General features: G+C 33.6%; 1 protein-coding gene across 2 annotated transcripts in view; it reads right to left on the bottom strand.

Annotated features, from left to right (window-relative positions):
* Positions 1-17,094, bottom strand: part of LOC118189561 (calcitonin gene-related peptide type 1 receptor-like) — a 501,544-nt gene that overhangs the window by 443,681 nt on the left and 40,769 nt on the right. The gene's annotated exons all lie outside the window — the stretch shown is intronic.

Below are 17,094 nucleotides of genomic sequence, written 5' to 3'. Positions count from 1 at the left end.
CAAGGAAGGGTTAAAACACCCTTTTATTCACTCAAAGAAATATTTGGCAGATGGCCCTACTCGGGCTTACAGGAAAGCCTCCACTTCGGCTTTAACTTAAGATAAAAAATACTAAACTAAACTAATTCTAACTTACGAAAACTTAACCCAAGCTGTACAGAAGTTACTAACCGAGTTAGCGTATAATTAAACCTCACCGGCGAATACTAACAGGCGTTTAAAACTACAGTCGAACGTAGTAAGAAAGGTCTAAAGCAACGACGGGGTCTGAACGCAAAACACGCTGTGCTAAGAATTGAGCTCCTCTACTGAAGTAATTGAACATCCTATTAAATATTGGTTTTACCTGATTTGCATAAAACGGAATGCTGAACAATCATTCTGGTAGGGAGTGGTAAGTGGGAAACAAGAATTTATAAGAAACGGTTTCAAAATTAAAAATAACTATTAGAAAATTAAAATAATCTCTACAGATTAAATGTTTAACAAAAAAACTGATGTGTACACCACATGACTTCCTTGTACGAAATATTCAATTATATGCATTTTTCCTGTATTTCATTTAAACTTATTTCCTCTAATTTCATTAGATATATATTTCTTATTCAATTGAGTTCTCACGTGGCAGTCCGTAAAAAATACATAAAAACACAAAATATCTTCATTAAAAATTGAAAGATATAGGAAAAACTAAAACACCATATACAGATAAAACAATTTTTAAAAAAAATTACAATTAAAATTGCAGTTTCTACGCAAAAACAAGCAATTCGGCCAGCAGGCAAGAAGGCAGATTTTTTTGTGAGAAAAACTAAAAGATACCTTTTGGTCCCATTCGGCAAAAAGACACTGAAGGTGCAGAAAGACTTTATTCTATTCTGCTAAGTGTTAAATGAAACAAATATGGCTGCTATGGAAAAAAGAATTAGGCTTAGCCGCACTTAAACAACTTGCTGGTAATTCAACAACTATTGCACACAGATTAACTACAGGCATAAAAACCTTAACAGGAAGATAACAATAATATAATTCAATCATTTTAGTCAAAATATGCACAATTATGCACAATGTAAGAATAAAAAATCTGATGTGTAGACCACATGACTTCCTTGTACGGAATATTAAATTATATGCATTTTTTTCTTGTATTTCATGAATTAAATCTACTTCGCCGACAGCGCATAAACCACAATAGAATAAATGCATACTTTAAAATTTACTCTAGCATATTTGTTTACCATAGCGACAATCTGGCGCTAGATTCACTTAACAGTATTATACTTCGTTCATATTGTAACTCATAATGCACAAAATTTATATCATTTAAAGAATAGAATTATCTAATCGTTGCCACATGTTCTATTCAAATACTATAATAAAGCTAGAATGATGTATAAGAGAAATTAAGTAAACAAAACAAAAAAGAAACAGTTTTTGACAGACGATTGAGTATTTCTCATTCAATTAATTCAGTTCTCACTTCGCGAGAAGGCTAAAATACATAAAAACTCAAAATATCTACATTAAAAATTACGAAGTAAATCTTAAACACTTATTTCCTCGAAAAAATTCCAGAAAGAATTAAGCATGATTTAATTGGCAATAATAAATGAATGCGTTATCTTTGTTGTTGCGAAGCTAATTTTCTCTAGATTGGCAACAAATCCTTTAGTCACCTGTTTCAAATGTAAACATCAATGGCCGCTATAAAAAAACGGCTTAGCGGCACTTAGACAACTTTAAAATTATTGATAATTCTAAAAATATTGCATATAGATTTAGTAAAGGCATAAAAAACTTAACTGGAAGATAAAAACAACATAATACAATCTATTTTAAAGCAAAAAATGTGCAATTTACAAACATGTAAGAGTAAAGAAACTGAGATTACTGAGCCGGGTAACAGAGTGAATATATATATAAATACATTTATATACGTTTGGTGCGGCCGATTGTAACCAAAATACGAGGTGTACATATGCATGTTATAGCAGTCCTATATACAAAATTTCAACGTTCTGAGGCTACTCGTTTTTGAGTTATGCGAGATACGTACGTACATACGTGGCATAACTCAAAAACAGACGTACGCACGTACGTACATACGTTCGTACAGACGCCACAAAAAATTCTCTTCAGAATTAATTTTAAAGCAGTTTTATATTTTTTTGAAGGAAAAGAGTATTTTATTCTGTCCCTACGTACAGATATCTAGCAAAAACATCGTTAAATTGCATTCGATAGCGGTCAAAATGTATATTTTCGTTGAAATATGCTACCTGAAACTTTTCGCGATTACAATACTTCCTTTTTACTTCGTACAAGGAAGTAAGAAACTGAGCTCACGGAGCGTAGTGTATATATATATATATATATATATACTTTTTGTTGCAACCTTAATAGGAGGTGCGCAACTACATGTTATAGCAATCCTATATACAAAATTGCAATGTCCTGAGGCTACTTATTTTTCAGTTATGCGTGATACATTCATAGGTACGACGTCATGAAAAAATCTCTTCTGAATTCATTTTAAATAAATTTTCTATTTCGTTTTCGAAAAAAAGAGTCCTTTATTCTGTCCTTACGTACAAATGTCACGCAAAAACATCGTCAAATTGCATTCGATAGCAGTCAAAGGAATATTGTCATTGAAATATGATACCCGGAATTTTTCATGATTACAATACTTCCTTTACTTCGTACAAGGATATAAAAATAACTGCATTAACTGAAGTAACAATTGAGACGATATGCAAGTAATTTACAGTAGCACAGTGACTAAACAAAATCAATAGTAACATAGGAAAAAAGGTTAAAATTGTAGTAGAGGTGACTGATAACTCTGGTACTAGTAATTGATATAAAAATTACGAAATAAAACCTGGAACTAGTAACTAGCATTAATAATATAGGAGCATTAGGTAACATAGGCAAAAAGGACAAAGCTCTATTAAAAAATTGTTAAAAAATGTGGAAATAAAATATTTATAATTTTGCGTTGATTTTGCGTTGATTCACTTTAGATGCCATCCGCTGTAAATGCGTTGTTTCACTTTTCATTCAAGTCTGTTACCATTCGGCGAAATGTTAGGTATTTATCTTTCAAAATAAATCTGCCTGTTATTAGTTAAGCTATTTAAAAGCAATTGTTGAATTTCTTAAGATTATTATTATTATGCATTTTAATCTGATCTGCTTAAATAAATTGCATTCAATTCATGATATATCTAATTAAAAACATTAAATATTTTATAGAGTTATATATTTTTTCATTTTACAAATATACAGAAGATTATAAGGTATTTATTCCGCCTTTTTAGCAAGCCTTCGTGGTGTAGCGGTAATTGAGAGGTCCATGGCTCATTCTCATTTCTCCTGCTTCGAAAAAATCCAAATGTCTCTACAGTGGCGCCCGAACTAAAAGGGTGTTGGATGATGATTCTCTTCACCTAAGATTTGGCGATTGGGCCTCCTAAAAAAACCCCAGTCGACCTTTAAAAGCGGGGAGTATATAAGATATTCCTCTCGCCTTCTTAGCGAGCCTTCGTGGTGTAGTATTCTGCAAGCTCAGCGCGTAATTCAGAGGTCCGTGGTTCGATTCCGGCGAAAGCGTTGTAAATTTTCCTTTCTCCTGCTTCTAAGAAATCCTAATGTCTCTACAAGATTAGTAACGTACCCAGGTTATTCTCAATATCTATTGATCTAGTACACAAAAAAAACTGTTTCTCTGTTTCACCTGGGTCACCTGTGTCGATAATCGCTACTGATAACCCATTAAACTTCAAAAGAAGCCTTTTAGATGACCCTTAAAATATGAACATTTTCAAAGGGGCTTTGTCCCTGAGGGACTATTGTTTTCGTTTTGCGATTTTGCGTTGAATCACTCTGAATGTCCGTTTCACTTTTCAAAGTGTTGCTACCAAATACATCGCCCTATATTATGTTTGAAGAAATTAAATAATGAAGAATCTGCATAATGTATGTTTCTCGTATTGTGATAAAACAACGGTATCTAGAACCATCCAATTTTGAATGACGTAATCCAACTACGAATATGGGCATCTGAAAGCCCAAATTTAAAATTTGGAATTTGTTTTATAATCGATTTCTTATTTTGTAAACCTTTAACAAATTTTTGATTAACAAACTCAACAATTTAAAAGCTAGCAATGGCAGCACTCTACGGGGGAAAAAAGACCTTTTTATCTCCAGCGCGCGGAACTGCGTATCATAAATTCTAAAAATATGCTCATTTTAAAATTATTTTGCGGCATTTCTGTTGAACTGAATGTTATAGTTTAAGTGCAATGAACATGATATTTAATAAATAAAGATAATTCACAAAATGTTAAAAATACGCCCCTTTAGACGTAATTTAAAAATCTGAAACCTTTCCGATTTTTTTTTTAACTTTTTCTTTTCAATAGCAAATGGGCATGACTCGCTGTTGATAAATACTCCTCAAGAATTTATGTGATACACTTAACATTTAACATCTACTAGTTTAAAACATGCAGTATAAATATTTTACTATTATGTTCACGGCTTCGGAGCAAACAAAATTAAATTACAATTTTTATACGCTCGCACGATCCCCATATTTAAATTTAGGAAAATGTCATAATCAATATAAAAATAAAAAAAAAAAATTGTTTGAAACTGTACAGCAGAAACTGACCGAAATACTTCATTTTAAATTGGAGATCTTATTCAGGGCCATACAAAGTTTGCGGAGCGAAAGATTTGCATTTTCACGTAACTAAAATAGTAATTAATAACGGCATAGAAAAAGGTTTCTGATGTTAAATGATGAAGTGACGATTCATAAATTGTTGTGAAACTTATTGATCAATATAATTTTTTTTTCATAAAAAGAGACCTTATTTACAAAATCTTATAATATTCATGTGCAAGTAAAATTTGGCAATATTCATATTGGCACATAGCTAATTCATAATATTGCTTGCATTAATTAAAAAGTTAAAATGTATCCAGATTCATGAGTTTTTTGCGTGATTCTTAGATATTTATTCTGAAATAATAGAACTTCATGATAATATTAATAACGAATCTTTAGCTTTTAAAAACTTATAATTAGTGTGAAAAATCATTGTAACAATGTTATAAACCCCTTTGTAACAAAGGTTTAAATTTAAAAATATTATAGTCTAGTAAACTATAAAAGAATCTCATCAAAGGCTTTTCAGTAGAAAATGTCTATCTCGAATTATTCTAATTTATTTATTATTCGAACCTGAAGGCATTCTAATTTATTTATTATTCGAACCTGAAGGCAGAAATTGCAAATGATGTCATATGTCCCAAATTTTGAAATTAAATAAATCGTCAATTTTTGTTCGTACTTATCGAATGTTTTGTGCTTTATTTTTATAATATATGCAAAATTTCCCTCCTAAATATATGGACCGGAAAACCGTATAAAAGTTAACGTTTGTAATTTATATATTTGTATTTTAAAATTTAAACAAAAAGACAAAGCGTAAATACTTGAAACATTTGAAGCATTTTTTGGAACTTTAAGCATACTTTTACAACTAAGAGTTGTGAAACAAAGGCCCCTTAAGGAGTTTTGTGAACACGATGTGTATAGACTCCATTAAGAATCCCCAAAATAAAATCTTGTTATAGGATACATGATTGGTTAAATGAGGCACTGCATGTTGTGCTGTAAACGAAAAGATGAAAAAAAATCCCATTCACTGACCATTCAGATCTAAAAATATAGTTTATTTATTGCATAGTATAAAAATTTTCCATACGCGATATTTTAAGAACAAAATATTACACCTGTAGAAATAACTTTCCAGTAAAAAAACTAATATGTTAGCTGCTTTATCTTATGATTTATTCTGCTCATGCTTAATAGTAATCAACGCTCATGAATGAAGTTTTTCTAGCAGTTACAGTAGTAGACAATAAAAATATCACATTTCTATGAGTAACGCCATTTCTTTCCTGTGTCTGAAGCGACACAAAGCGCAACAAATAGCTTGCCGGAAGCACCCTAAACCATATTCCTGCAGGGAAATTACTGGAGCGTTTTCAGATAAGAGTTAGAGGATTCTTATCTGTGTGTGATGGAAATGACTAACTAGGTCTAACTGTTATTCGTCCATTAACGAGTACGTAGATAAGCTTCTAGGAGTCTTATTAACAGTGCGTTCTAGAAAAACTGTAAATCTTATCTAATATTTGTACAAATTTAAGCAAATTTTGGCCGTAGCCTGTATACTATAAACAACAAATTACAGGAAATTAAAACAAAACTACAGAAACGACATTACATTTTATTGCTCATTTTAAGCTGATAATAAGGTTTTCTTAAATTAGAATCTGTTCAATCGTTTCTGATTCAGTAATTTATTCATGTATATTTCTGTACTGAATTTATGCTTTATAAACTAGATAGGAAAGAAAAGCTATAAATCGGCTTACGTATAGCATTTTACTTGCTACTGTTTAATTATCAGTACTGTTACATAAACGTTTAATCGATTAATATTAACATAAAAGTACTCGTACTGCTCTTCTCAGTATCACAGCATAATCAGTAGTTACCACTTCGAACTATGAAGAACGTTGAACACATGGCATGCAAAACACATCGAAAAGCGGAGCTCTCACGGTGATCTCTCAATGTACTGAACTCAACTGAGAACTAATGTACTCTCGGATCTTATACGGTTTCCTCTTATTCACGGAAAAATTTACAATACCTCTGATTTCTCGAAATTGCTTTTTAGGTTCTCTGAAATATTAGTGCATTTCAGGAGCGATCGCATTGGTCAAGTGGCCTTCAGGACAAAGTTTACATTAATACAAAGTATGAGCTGATAAATTTGTAAAAAAAAAGAATAAGAAGTGCAAATTATGTAGCAGTATGCCTTCAGAGATAATACACTAACTGTTTATTTGGATAACATGAAAAGGAATAATCTTTTTGAGACAAGTGTCAGGAAAGTAGATAAGCAAAATACCAGAATAACAGACTCGTTCTTTTACAGCTTCTCATAGCACAATAATACAGAAATTTTCTGTCGATATAAATCGTTGTTTTAATAAGTAGTTAGTAACGCTGACTGTCATACCCACTGATCTCGGCTCGAATCTGGGAAAGGCATAGATGTCTGTAAATGTATAGTGCCTTTGCGGCATGGAGGCACTCAAAATACTGGCCAGCCGAAAATCATCTTCAGATGGTTGGTGGTAGGGGAAACGGGTGAATGACCCTGAGGCCACACCGAGGTGCCCTCCATCAAAATTGGAGTGGAGATGAAGAAACCTGGGATGAGACTACACTTGTACAAACAAAGGTGAAATTCTGGTGTCCTACCCAATTATATATGTATCGCTCTAATGATCTAAATCGTTTCCGAGTCGTTGGAGCTCGATGCAGAGAAAAGAACGTTTACTTTGAAAGAATATTTTCCTTTGAGTATTATTGTTGAAAGAGCTAGAAATGAAAATAGCGAAAATTGATACATATAGGAAACAAATTCTCTGACGAAATTGAAGTATAAGGGTTGGCTTTGTAAAAGTTCCCTCTTAGTAAATACGGAGGTGTTTATTGTTTGGCTCGTTTCGATCTGCTAAAGAAAGGAAATTCAGACAGAGCGTCTACGAGACCCATTATTTCCAAAGAGTCGTTTTATTTGATGCACTGTATCGCATGTTGTGCGGGCAAAAATTTAAAAAAATCTGCTAGTCTTTTTTGAGCAAAACGGAAAAGTGTGCTGTATAATTGCAAATGTCACAGATTTCTAACTGGTTCAGAAAATGTGGTATGACAGACTCTTCGACGAATGTAAGATCATGTGAAGCGTGGTTGCTTCAGAAGTCAGTTTTAATTTCAAATTAGGTTAGGAGAAAAATAATTAAGTTATTGACAAGAAAGAAAAAAGGTTAAGTTATTTAATTACGACAAAGCCTCGAGGGCTATCTGCCTACGGGGAGGGATGCCTTCGTGGAGGACTTTCTTAGGGAAACTCGCTCGTATACACGTTACACATGAGGAAAACACAAAAACACCGATGGAGCCAGCCCGTTCGCGGGATTCGAACCTCGGACCGAACTACCAGTGTTCAGCGCTCGGCCGCTGGTGGCCCTCGAAAGAAACAAAAGGAAAGAAACAGAAGCAGAAAGTTCATGCGATGGGATGGAAATTCTCAAGAAGTTTTGACGTGATGAGAAAATGAGAAAAGTGAAAAAAGGATGAAAAATAAATTGGAGGGCAGAGGATAGACTATGAAGAGTATTGGTATGAAGTGAGTTTAATTTGCGAGATGAAACAGATCGAGTGATCTCTGGCATTCCGTTTTTGATTCTAATATTTAAGAAAGAACAGATTTCCTCTCCTGAGAGTGAAAGGTGTTCCAATACATCAGTATTTAAAAGGAAGCAGTTTCCTCAGTGTATTCGTGTTTTTCAGCTTGGTATGATCTACAGTTCGGCTTCCTATTAGAAAGATTAACCTCTTGGGAACCTTGGGACCCAATTGGGGACTTCAGTACATTAGCATTTACTCCAATGATAAACGTTTGTTTGACTTAAATCCCAGAGTACCCAATTGGGAAATAACTGATCTTTATTGTCTGCTAAAAGAGCGCAGCACCATACTGATGTCAAACTACTTTATACAGCTTTGAAATCGAGAAATGAGAGAAAATGGCGTCGCGACCGACTAAAGGTAAGTTGATTTATTTTTTTAATATTAATGATTATAATTATTAAGTTTTTACTCATTTTTTCAACTAAGAAGTCTATAAGCTTTATTCTACATGCATTTTTGTAAAATTACTTAGTTGTTGTTTTCGACTTTTTTCACTTAGAAAAGAAAGTACCCCTTTGGGTACCTTGGAATCAGAGTATACCGCTAATGCTAAATGCTTTTTTCATTTTTTTCAGTAAAATATTTGACAGATGAAGAAATCAAAGTGTTGCTTGAACAAAATGATGGGAGAACTTTCTGATTTTGATTATCCAGACTTCGAAAATATTCCAGAAAGTGATACTGATTCTGAACATCTGGAAAATGAAGGCATTCTAACATATGAAGAAAATGAAAGTCTTCTTTTGTCAAGTGCATTTGGTATCAAACCTGAAAGCAGCTGTAAGAGGTGGGCAAAAAAACAAAGACAGCGAGTAGATGTCAGACAACCTGTTATTGTAAGGGCGTATAACACTTATATGGGAGGTGTTGATATGATGGACGAACAAACAAGATTTGGGCATTCCCTGTTCCGTGCACTCGCACACTACAAGTCCACTTTCCCTTTGGCACTTCGTGAAGGTTCAACCTCCACTATTACCCTTCCCTATTACCCTTCCAAGGGAGCAGCACACCACCTGGATAGGACACCAGGCAGCACTGGTCATCAATTGCTCCTGCCAGTCGCATGGGCGACCCCGTCACAGAGGGCCGTTATCCAGCAAGCCGGGGGTAAACCCCCCCCCGGCTATGGATCCAACCGCTCAGGACATGCCCGACCCCGAGGCCGACCAATGAGTGACCATTCCCGGGGCCTTTAGAACCACCAAGTTCATAAATTTTATACCCACGCGGCCGAGATTGCCTAGGTATAGATCCTACCCAGTAGCTTCGCAGAATTCTCTACGCCCATCCCGGGGGAGATATGATGGACAGACTAATCTCATATTGCCGGATATCCATACGAACAAAAAAAAATAGACAATGCTTGTCTTTGCTTTTTTTTTTTGAATATGGCAACTTGCAATGCGTGGATTATGTATATTCGTCATTGTAAGCAATGTGAAATTCCTCCAAAAAATAGATTTCATTTGATAGACTTCAAGCTTGTAATAGCTGAGAGTTTAATAAAAGTAGAAGTTTCTGAAGAAACAATACAGGGAAGACCTCAACGTATCAAAAGTCAACAAATTGTTCCTTTGCCCGTGAAGAATGTACGGTATGACAAATTGGCCACTTTCCTGAACATGTAAAAAGAGGAAATTAAATGAAATGTTGCCTCCCAGGTTGCCCAGGTAAATCAAGAGTAAGATGTATTAGATAAGATTTGTAGCTTACAAAAAGAAATTGCTTCTTTGAATTTCATATGAAATAACTGTTTAAAAAACTATATAAATTGATGTAACTCTTTACATCATTATAATGACATTATATGCATGTAGTTCCAAGATACCCATTTGGGTACCACTTAAGTAGCATAAATAAAGTTTTCAAAATGTACATTTTGTATTTTTTTCTTTTTAATAGTTCCATTTTAAGTACACACACAAAAAATTAGATAAAAATATCGAGGAATTACTTCTCGGGTCTCAAGAGGTTAAGCAATCCTCTTTGTGGTGGAGATGCAACAACGCATAAAGTGCTTCCCACTTATGCTGTTAACGGGTAGCATTGCTGTCACCTTTGTTACTAGCTTCGTTTATACATGCTGCCTTCACAGGACTAGAGCCATCTTTTCTGCAATGGTCGGCTCAGAGTAGCAGGGACTATACTAGTACTGTCAATTAAGGCTCGGGTTTTGTAATCGCTATATATAAATTAGATATTCCCTGATAACAGGAAGTCCAATTCCCTATCAACGACCACTAACGGTTATTTGGCCATCAGCGTCGCCAATAGTTTTCGTGATGTAGGTATGCTTGGAATAAGAAACCCACCTGTTAGTATGATGTACTTGTATGCTACCAATCAAGCCTACTACTTTGTAGGAATTGCAAACTTAAAACCGAGAATTCTGAACGTAGCTCTGCTCTGTTGATGAGAACTCATTAAACACCTCTTCTTAGCAGGTTTAAATGACTTTTAAAGGCGAACTTATATTTAGTTCTAAGTAGGTCAATTTTCTTATATGTCTGGTACGAACGCAAATAGTGAATTTACTCGGCATTTTTATGCCGTATTTTGGATTCAATATAATTCCGATGATTTTATATATTTTCAGATATCGAACTACTTTATGTCAATAAATAATAAAAATGAATATTAGTAAGCTAAACGCTTATGTTGCATGTCTGTCTACATAACACTGTTCTAGGAATTCTAAATTCGAATCATGATCGAACCTGACTGTAATACATTCTGTCAGTTAAGAAATCAAATTGTTATCCAACGTGAATTTGCTTATTTGTGAAAAAAAATCAAAAGTTGTTTATCAGTTGGAACATTTCTTGTATTTTCGCTTATTTTCCGCTAAACGTGAAACTCAAAGCGATTATGCCACAATGAGTAGACAATCTTTTAATCTGGCGATTGTTATAGTAACTGATTCATACATGCCACAATGAGTAGACAATCTTTTAATCTGGCGGATGTTATAGTAACTGATTCATACAAAACATTTCTATCAGAAAGAGAATCTAAGGCTAGTAAACCAGCTTACTTCTCATTTTGCATATTTTTAATCATTTTCAAACTGCACAGTATTATGCTTTAAAATGACGAATATAATATTTCATGCTTGTACGAACGAGAGCACATAGGTACCTTTCGTAATTATTTCTTGCTTTTTTTAAAAAACATAATATTCCATATGATGTGGCAGCCAGGCGACTGAGAGTATAAGAGCATACCGAGCGTCTTCACCACCACACTACTAAGGCATGCTAAGAAGACTGGAGAAATACCTTACATACTCCCCTTTTTAAAGGGTGACTGGGGATTAGGGAATCCAGTCGCCAAATCCAAAGTGAAGAATTATTATTCAGAATTATGTTAGTTCGGGTGCCACTGTACAGACATTAGGCTATTTAGAAGCACAAGACATGAAAAATGAGCAATGTCCTTGCCAGGACTCGAACCACGGACCTCTCCAATTCGCGTCGAGCGTGCTAACCATTACACCACGAACAGATGCTAAGAACGCGGGAGAAATACTTTATAACTTCACTATTCATAAAATAAAAATATATTCTTTGTTTTATTTTCGCTAGTTTCTAAAGCAGGAAATTACGCAATAGTAAAATAAATTCATCGCAAATATGAAACAATTAACTTTATTGAAAACTAATTTTAAGAAATAAATTCTTTAAAACTGTTGCAAAACTTCCTGTTTGATTAGAGTTTCAATTCCGCTAAAATTACATCAGGAACGAAATGCGCTATTTTTTTTTAAATTTTAACCACTTTTCATCGGATTTTGAAAAACATATTCTCTTTATTAAAAAAATTATTAATTTAAAAAGTGACATTTCTTAATGTAATATTTAAGAAAACTATTAAACTGATAACTCACATATTTCGAAAACTTTTTAACTGAAATTGAATTTGGGAGGAATTGAGAAACTAAAATACATTAAAAGCTAGCTTTGAATTTACGGAATATCTGTACGCCAGTAGGATAAAATCATTCAGTTTTAAACATTTCTTTTTCTACACTTCTATACCATTCTTACTTTCATATATCATTTAAAAATATTCTAATCTTGAAAAATATTTGAAAGTTTTTAAACGGCTAATGTAAAAGCAAAATATTAATTCAGTTTCATTTTTCGAATAACATATCAAGTAATGTCAGTATAGGAGACAAGAAAGTTAAAGTGCGGTTTGACATTTTACAAAAATATCAAAATATGTTGAGTGGAAATGGATATAGAGTAATAGATTATAAAAAAACTCTTTTTTCATTTAATATTTCGAAAGCATTGCAGAAATAACAATAATCGGCCTTAGTAATAACAGTTATCGGAAATGGATTACTATAATATGTTATTTTTTATTAGTATTCTTATGTTCAAATATTTTTCCAAAGCAACAAAAATTTAACACAGATGAGTTCAAAATTCATCTTAACGATTTTAGGAAATTTTTTTTGACGAAAAATTAAAAAATTATTTACTTTTCTTACCATAACTATAAAATTATGAGTCAGGATATGATTTTATTCCTCTATTTACTCATTATGTCACAAAATATAATAAACGTTGCTATTTAAATATAGGTTATAAGAATTAAAATTCAAAACAACTGTTCCACCACAATTGCTAGTTATTAAGTTCTAGAAACAGGAACAGCAGTTCATTTCGTTTTTGAATTTAGAAATTTTTAATAAAACAGTGGGAAAATTTGGTATTTAAATAAAGCGTAAACATTTTCTGTTTCAATTCTAAGGGAAAAATCAAAATCTGTAATATGAAAGTAGAAGTAATAGACGGCCAATATATATATGTATATATAATTTAATGCTTTGTAACTACAATTTAACACAAACGAAATTTAAAAATGAGCGCTATCAGTGCCATATTTATGCTATGAATAAAATAATTATATTCTGGATTTCTTTTATAGTACAGAACTGAATAGCGACAGAGGAATAAAGTCGCTGAACACAGTACTTGCGTTCGATTCCTAGTGAACGAAGTGGCAACATGGGCATTTTCAATTTTTTCTCCAAGTGTAAGGTTGTTATGAGTCAGTTTCCCTCATACAGTCCTCCGCGGAAGTATCTATCGCATTTGGCACATAGCTTTCGCTTGTTCTGCCGTAATCAAATAAACGAAACCAAAACATTTACAGTGAGTGCATCATTGATTTAATTTACCAATTCCTGTCAAGACGCAGAAAATGTGCTCATGAAGATTTTTTTGAAACTAAAGCTTTAATTTCGGCGATGTCTGTAAATTCTTACAACCCATATTTCATATAACTAGTTGAACAAAAAATATTATTGGAAATTCAAAATTTTCAGTAATATTATGTTCCAATCTCGTGATATCAGGCTAGCTGGGTCTTTCATTGAATTATTTGCATAAAATACTAGTGAATAACCGCTTTCTATTAGAATGTCTTCCAGAAAGACAACACTCAAGAATACAGATACTATTTACATACTAATAAAAATAATTTACCCATTCTCTTATTTCTAACCCATTTATTCTCGCAAAGAATGAAATTAAATGATGTTTCTCGGCTCTACCACGGACAATGTCGCCTCGTTTAGGCGCCATATACCTTTAACCAAATAAAATTAGTATTTTTTTAACTAATGCATTTTTAATGGAAATGAGGAAGAAAACTTTAATACTCTTTCCTTGAAAGATTTCAATAGCCAACAACTCCATTTTCCAATGATGATATATTGAATATTACAATCATTTTGAATCCGGCGGGGGGGGGGCGAATCTCTTGCAACCGAGAAAAATGATTTCACAATTCTTATTGCTATTATGGTTTTAGGTTTGCCGTATCATTCGGCGATAAATACAGTTAAACTTGGCGATTAATCGCTTTTAGATGACAAAATAATAAGCAGCATTTAAATTAGTTCTTGACAGGTAAGGTCAGTCTCATATAATATAACTTTCTTAAATTTTAGTGTAGCACTATTTTCTAAGATTTGAGTTAAAATTTACAAACTTTCCTGATCAGATTTCGAACAAATTCATTAGTACATTTTTCCACAAACGACCGAGCGGTAAGACAGTTAACAGTGGTATTTTCGCCACTTTTCGAATTCGTGTAAACAGGCTGGCTGCGTTGTTTTCATGAGTCTCCTCATGCGTAACGAAAATATGAGCCAATATTGTTTAACCAAATCCCTTTACAGAAAACGTTCCTTCCCTTAGCCATTAGCTTCAGTAATGGCCGTGTGGTTAGGACGGCTGAAATTGGTAATTTGACTTGGGTTCGAGCCCAGAAAAATAGATTGTATGTGGTTTTTCGTGAATTTTCTCGTGCATAACATATATACGAATATTTTTCCTTAGAATATCCTTCACGAAGACACCCCTTCCCCTTAGACAGATATCTCTAGTTTACTTTGCCATATTCAAGCAACTTCCTTAGACATGTAGTTCTCACGTGCTTTAAAATAATCCAAGTAATCTGTTCCATTAATGCATATTAAAAATTCCAAATTCATATATCAATACACCTATTAAAATATTACATACATAAAGATGTACAAAATTGCATTTTTTTGATTTAAACGTAACGGAAATGCTGAAACTATTAAAAGAATAGTCAATTAATTTCTTTTCTGCGCCTTTGTCTATGACGAAATATTCAATTTTCAAATTCAATTTATTTAATTCCCATTGAACAATCAATCATGCAAAATATTAAATTTAATTACGTTTGCACTAAGTTCCCCCCCTTTGGTAGACTGATTTATTTTTCTTTTAACTTTTTTTTATAATATACAAAATTACATCATAGAGATTTGCGTATACTATAAATTTCTATTCGCTAACTCTGCATACCATATATATTTTTTATTTATTTATGTGCATTCCTATTCAGATAAAATATTTACTTCATGCTCAGATGTGTAATCTTTAAACACTTTCTCGAGACACATTTTCACCTCAGTTGTACCAATGGGAACTTTAACTGCAGACTTCCTCGAGACAAAAATTCATTGTTTGTATTTCTTTCAAATCTCAGAAATTTTATAACTACAGCACTTTCTTCCATTGTCTTCCTTTTACGAGGGAATGCTAAACTTTCGATAGATAAAATTCCAGTGTTTATATGATTATAAAATAGTGAAGTTTCACAAGATTGCAACACTTTCCTCTATTGTATTTCGTATGCAACACAGGAAAATCAAATAATAAAATAAAAGTAATAATATGATTGTAGTCATGAAGACCTTTTACTTCTTGGCTTCAGAAGTGAAAGATTTTTAAGATTTTTTTTAATTTAAGTTTTCTTATCCTGTGTACTAAATAAGAAAAAATTATCTAGCATTTACAAAGGTCTTAAGATATGAAATTATGAAGCTGTAAGGAATTTTTCGCTTCGCTATCACGTGGTTTTGTAATATTGTTGTTGTTTTTGTCTTGTCTATGAGTTTCATGGAAGAATGGTTACCCTGGAGGCACAAGAAAGTTAGACTTCTATTTCCACCCCAGTTTTGAGAAAGAGCACCCCAGGTCCGAGGGTCTCCCATCCCTCTTCTCTACCACTAATCGACTCGAGAGGACCTTCGGCTCGCTATATATTTAAAGTGCCCCATGCCACAAAACATTTACAAAGATGCATGCCTACTTCGGGATTCAGACCCGGGCCCTTCGGTACCGCAGTAGACTCCTCTAACCACTATATCCCTTCCGACCAGCGGCTTTGCAGTATTATTAGAGAAAACACTTCTAGCAATCAGAAAGAACGCAATTCGAATCTCGGCAACGGCGTCACTGATTCTTCATGTCTCCTGCCTTCTAAATGTTCTGAATAATTCCAAAACGGCTTTTGAGCTAAAATATCATTGACGAAAATTTGTTACTACTAAGCTTTGTCGGTTGGGTTTACACCTTCCCAACTGCCCTTAAAGTGGAGGAGAATGCAAAGAATTGTCTTCTTCTTATTAACGTGCTTCCGTGATGTAAATGAAAGCACGTCCAATCGGAAGGTATGAAGTTCGAGTCTTGCTAAGGGCACTGCAAATTTTTCAAGTTTCCTTCGCGGAAATAAAGTGCCCCCCCCCCCAATGACGGGCACTTACCTATGTCGGCATCGGCCACACCTACGGCCAGATGTGGTGGTCTCTTTTATGAATGAACAGACAATTACATCCAAGCCTTCTCCGGCGTTCGAACCCGGGCCCTTCGATATCGCAGTCAAGCTCCCCTAATCACTATACCGTCTGAGCGGCGCAGAAATAAAGTTCATAAGTCTAGAATTGGAGGTTGAACTAAAATGTGGTCGACAATAATTTTTCACCGTCTGGATTTGGCAAATGGGTCCTTTCCTCCCCAGACGCCTTTTAAATGAAGAAAAATATAAGGAACATTCTTCCTTCTTATTGCGTGCGTTTTTAGCGTGAATAGAAGCCCATGCGGCTACCATTCGGTAGATCTGGAGTTTGAATCCCGGCGCGGGCTTTGTTATTTTCATGCTTAGGACTCCTAAATAAACCCAATGACTCTAAAAAGTAAGAACGTAGAATAAATCGAGTTATGTGTCTGTTCCACAAAATTTGTATAAATGATGTTTTACTTTTATAAAGTGTTAAAGGAATAATATTTTTCAGTTCAAACAATGGATCAAGCGTGCTTTTGGAATGCATAAAAATTCGCTTAAATTTCGTTTTTATAGTCAGAATTAAAAATTAAGCTGGTGTCTTACCTGTGTTAAATTCATTTTGA

This window comes from Stegodyphus dumicola, chromosome 7, assembly GCF_044657685.1.
Source record: "Stegodyphus dumicola isolate Sdum_Otavi_A_Nest chromosome 7, ASM4465768v1".
NCBI classification, from domain to species: domain Eukaryota; kingdom Metazoa; phylum Arthropoda; class Arachnida; order Araneae; family Eresidae; genus Stegodyphus; species Stegodyphus dumicola.
Note: the sequence above shows the minus strand (reverse complement) of the source record. Positions and strands in the feature narration are given on the sequence as shown.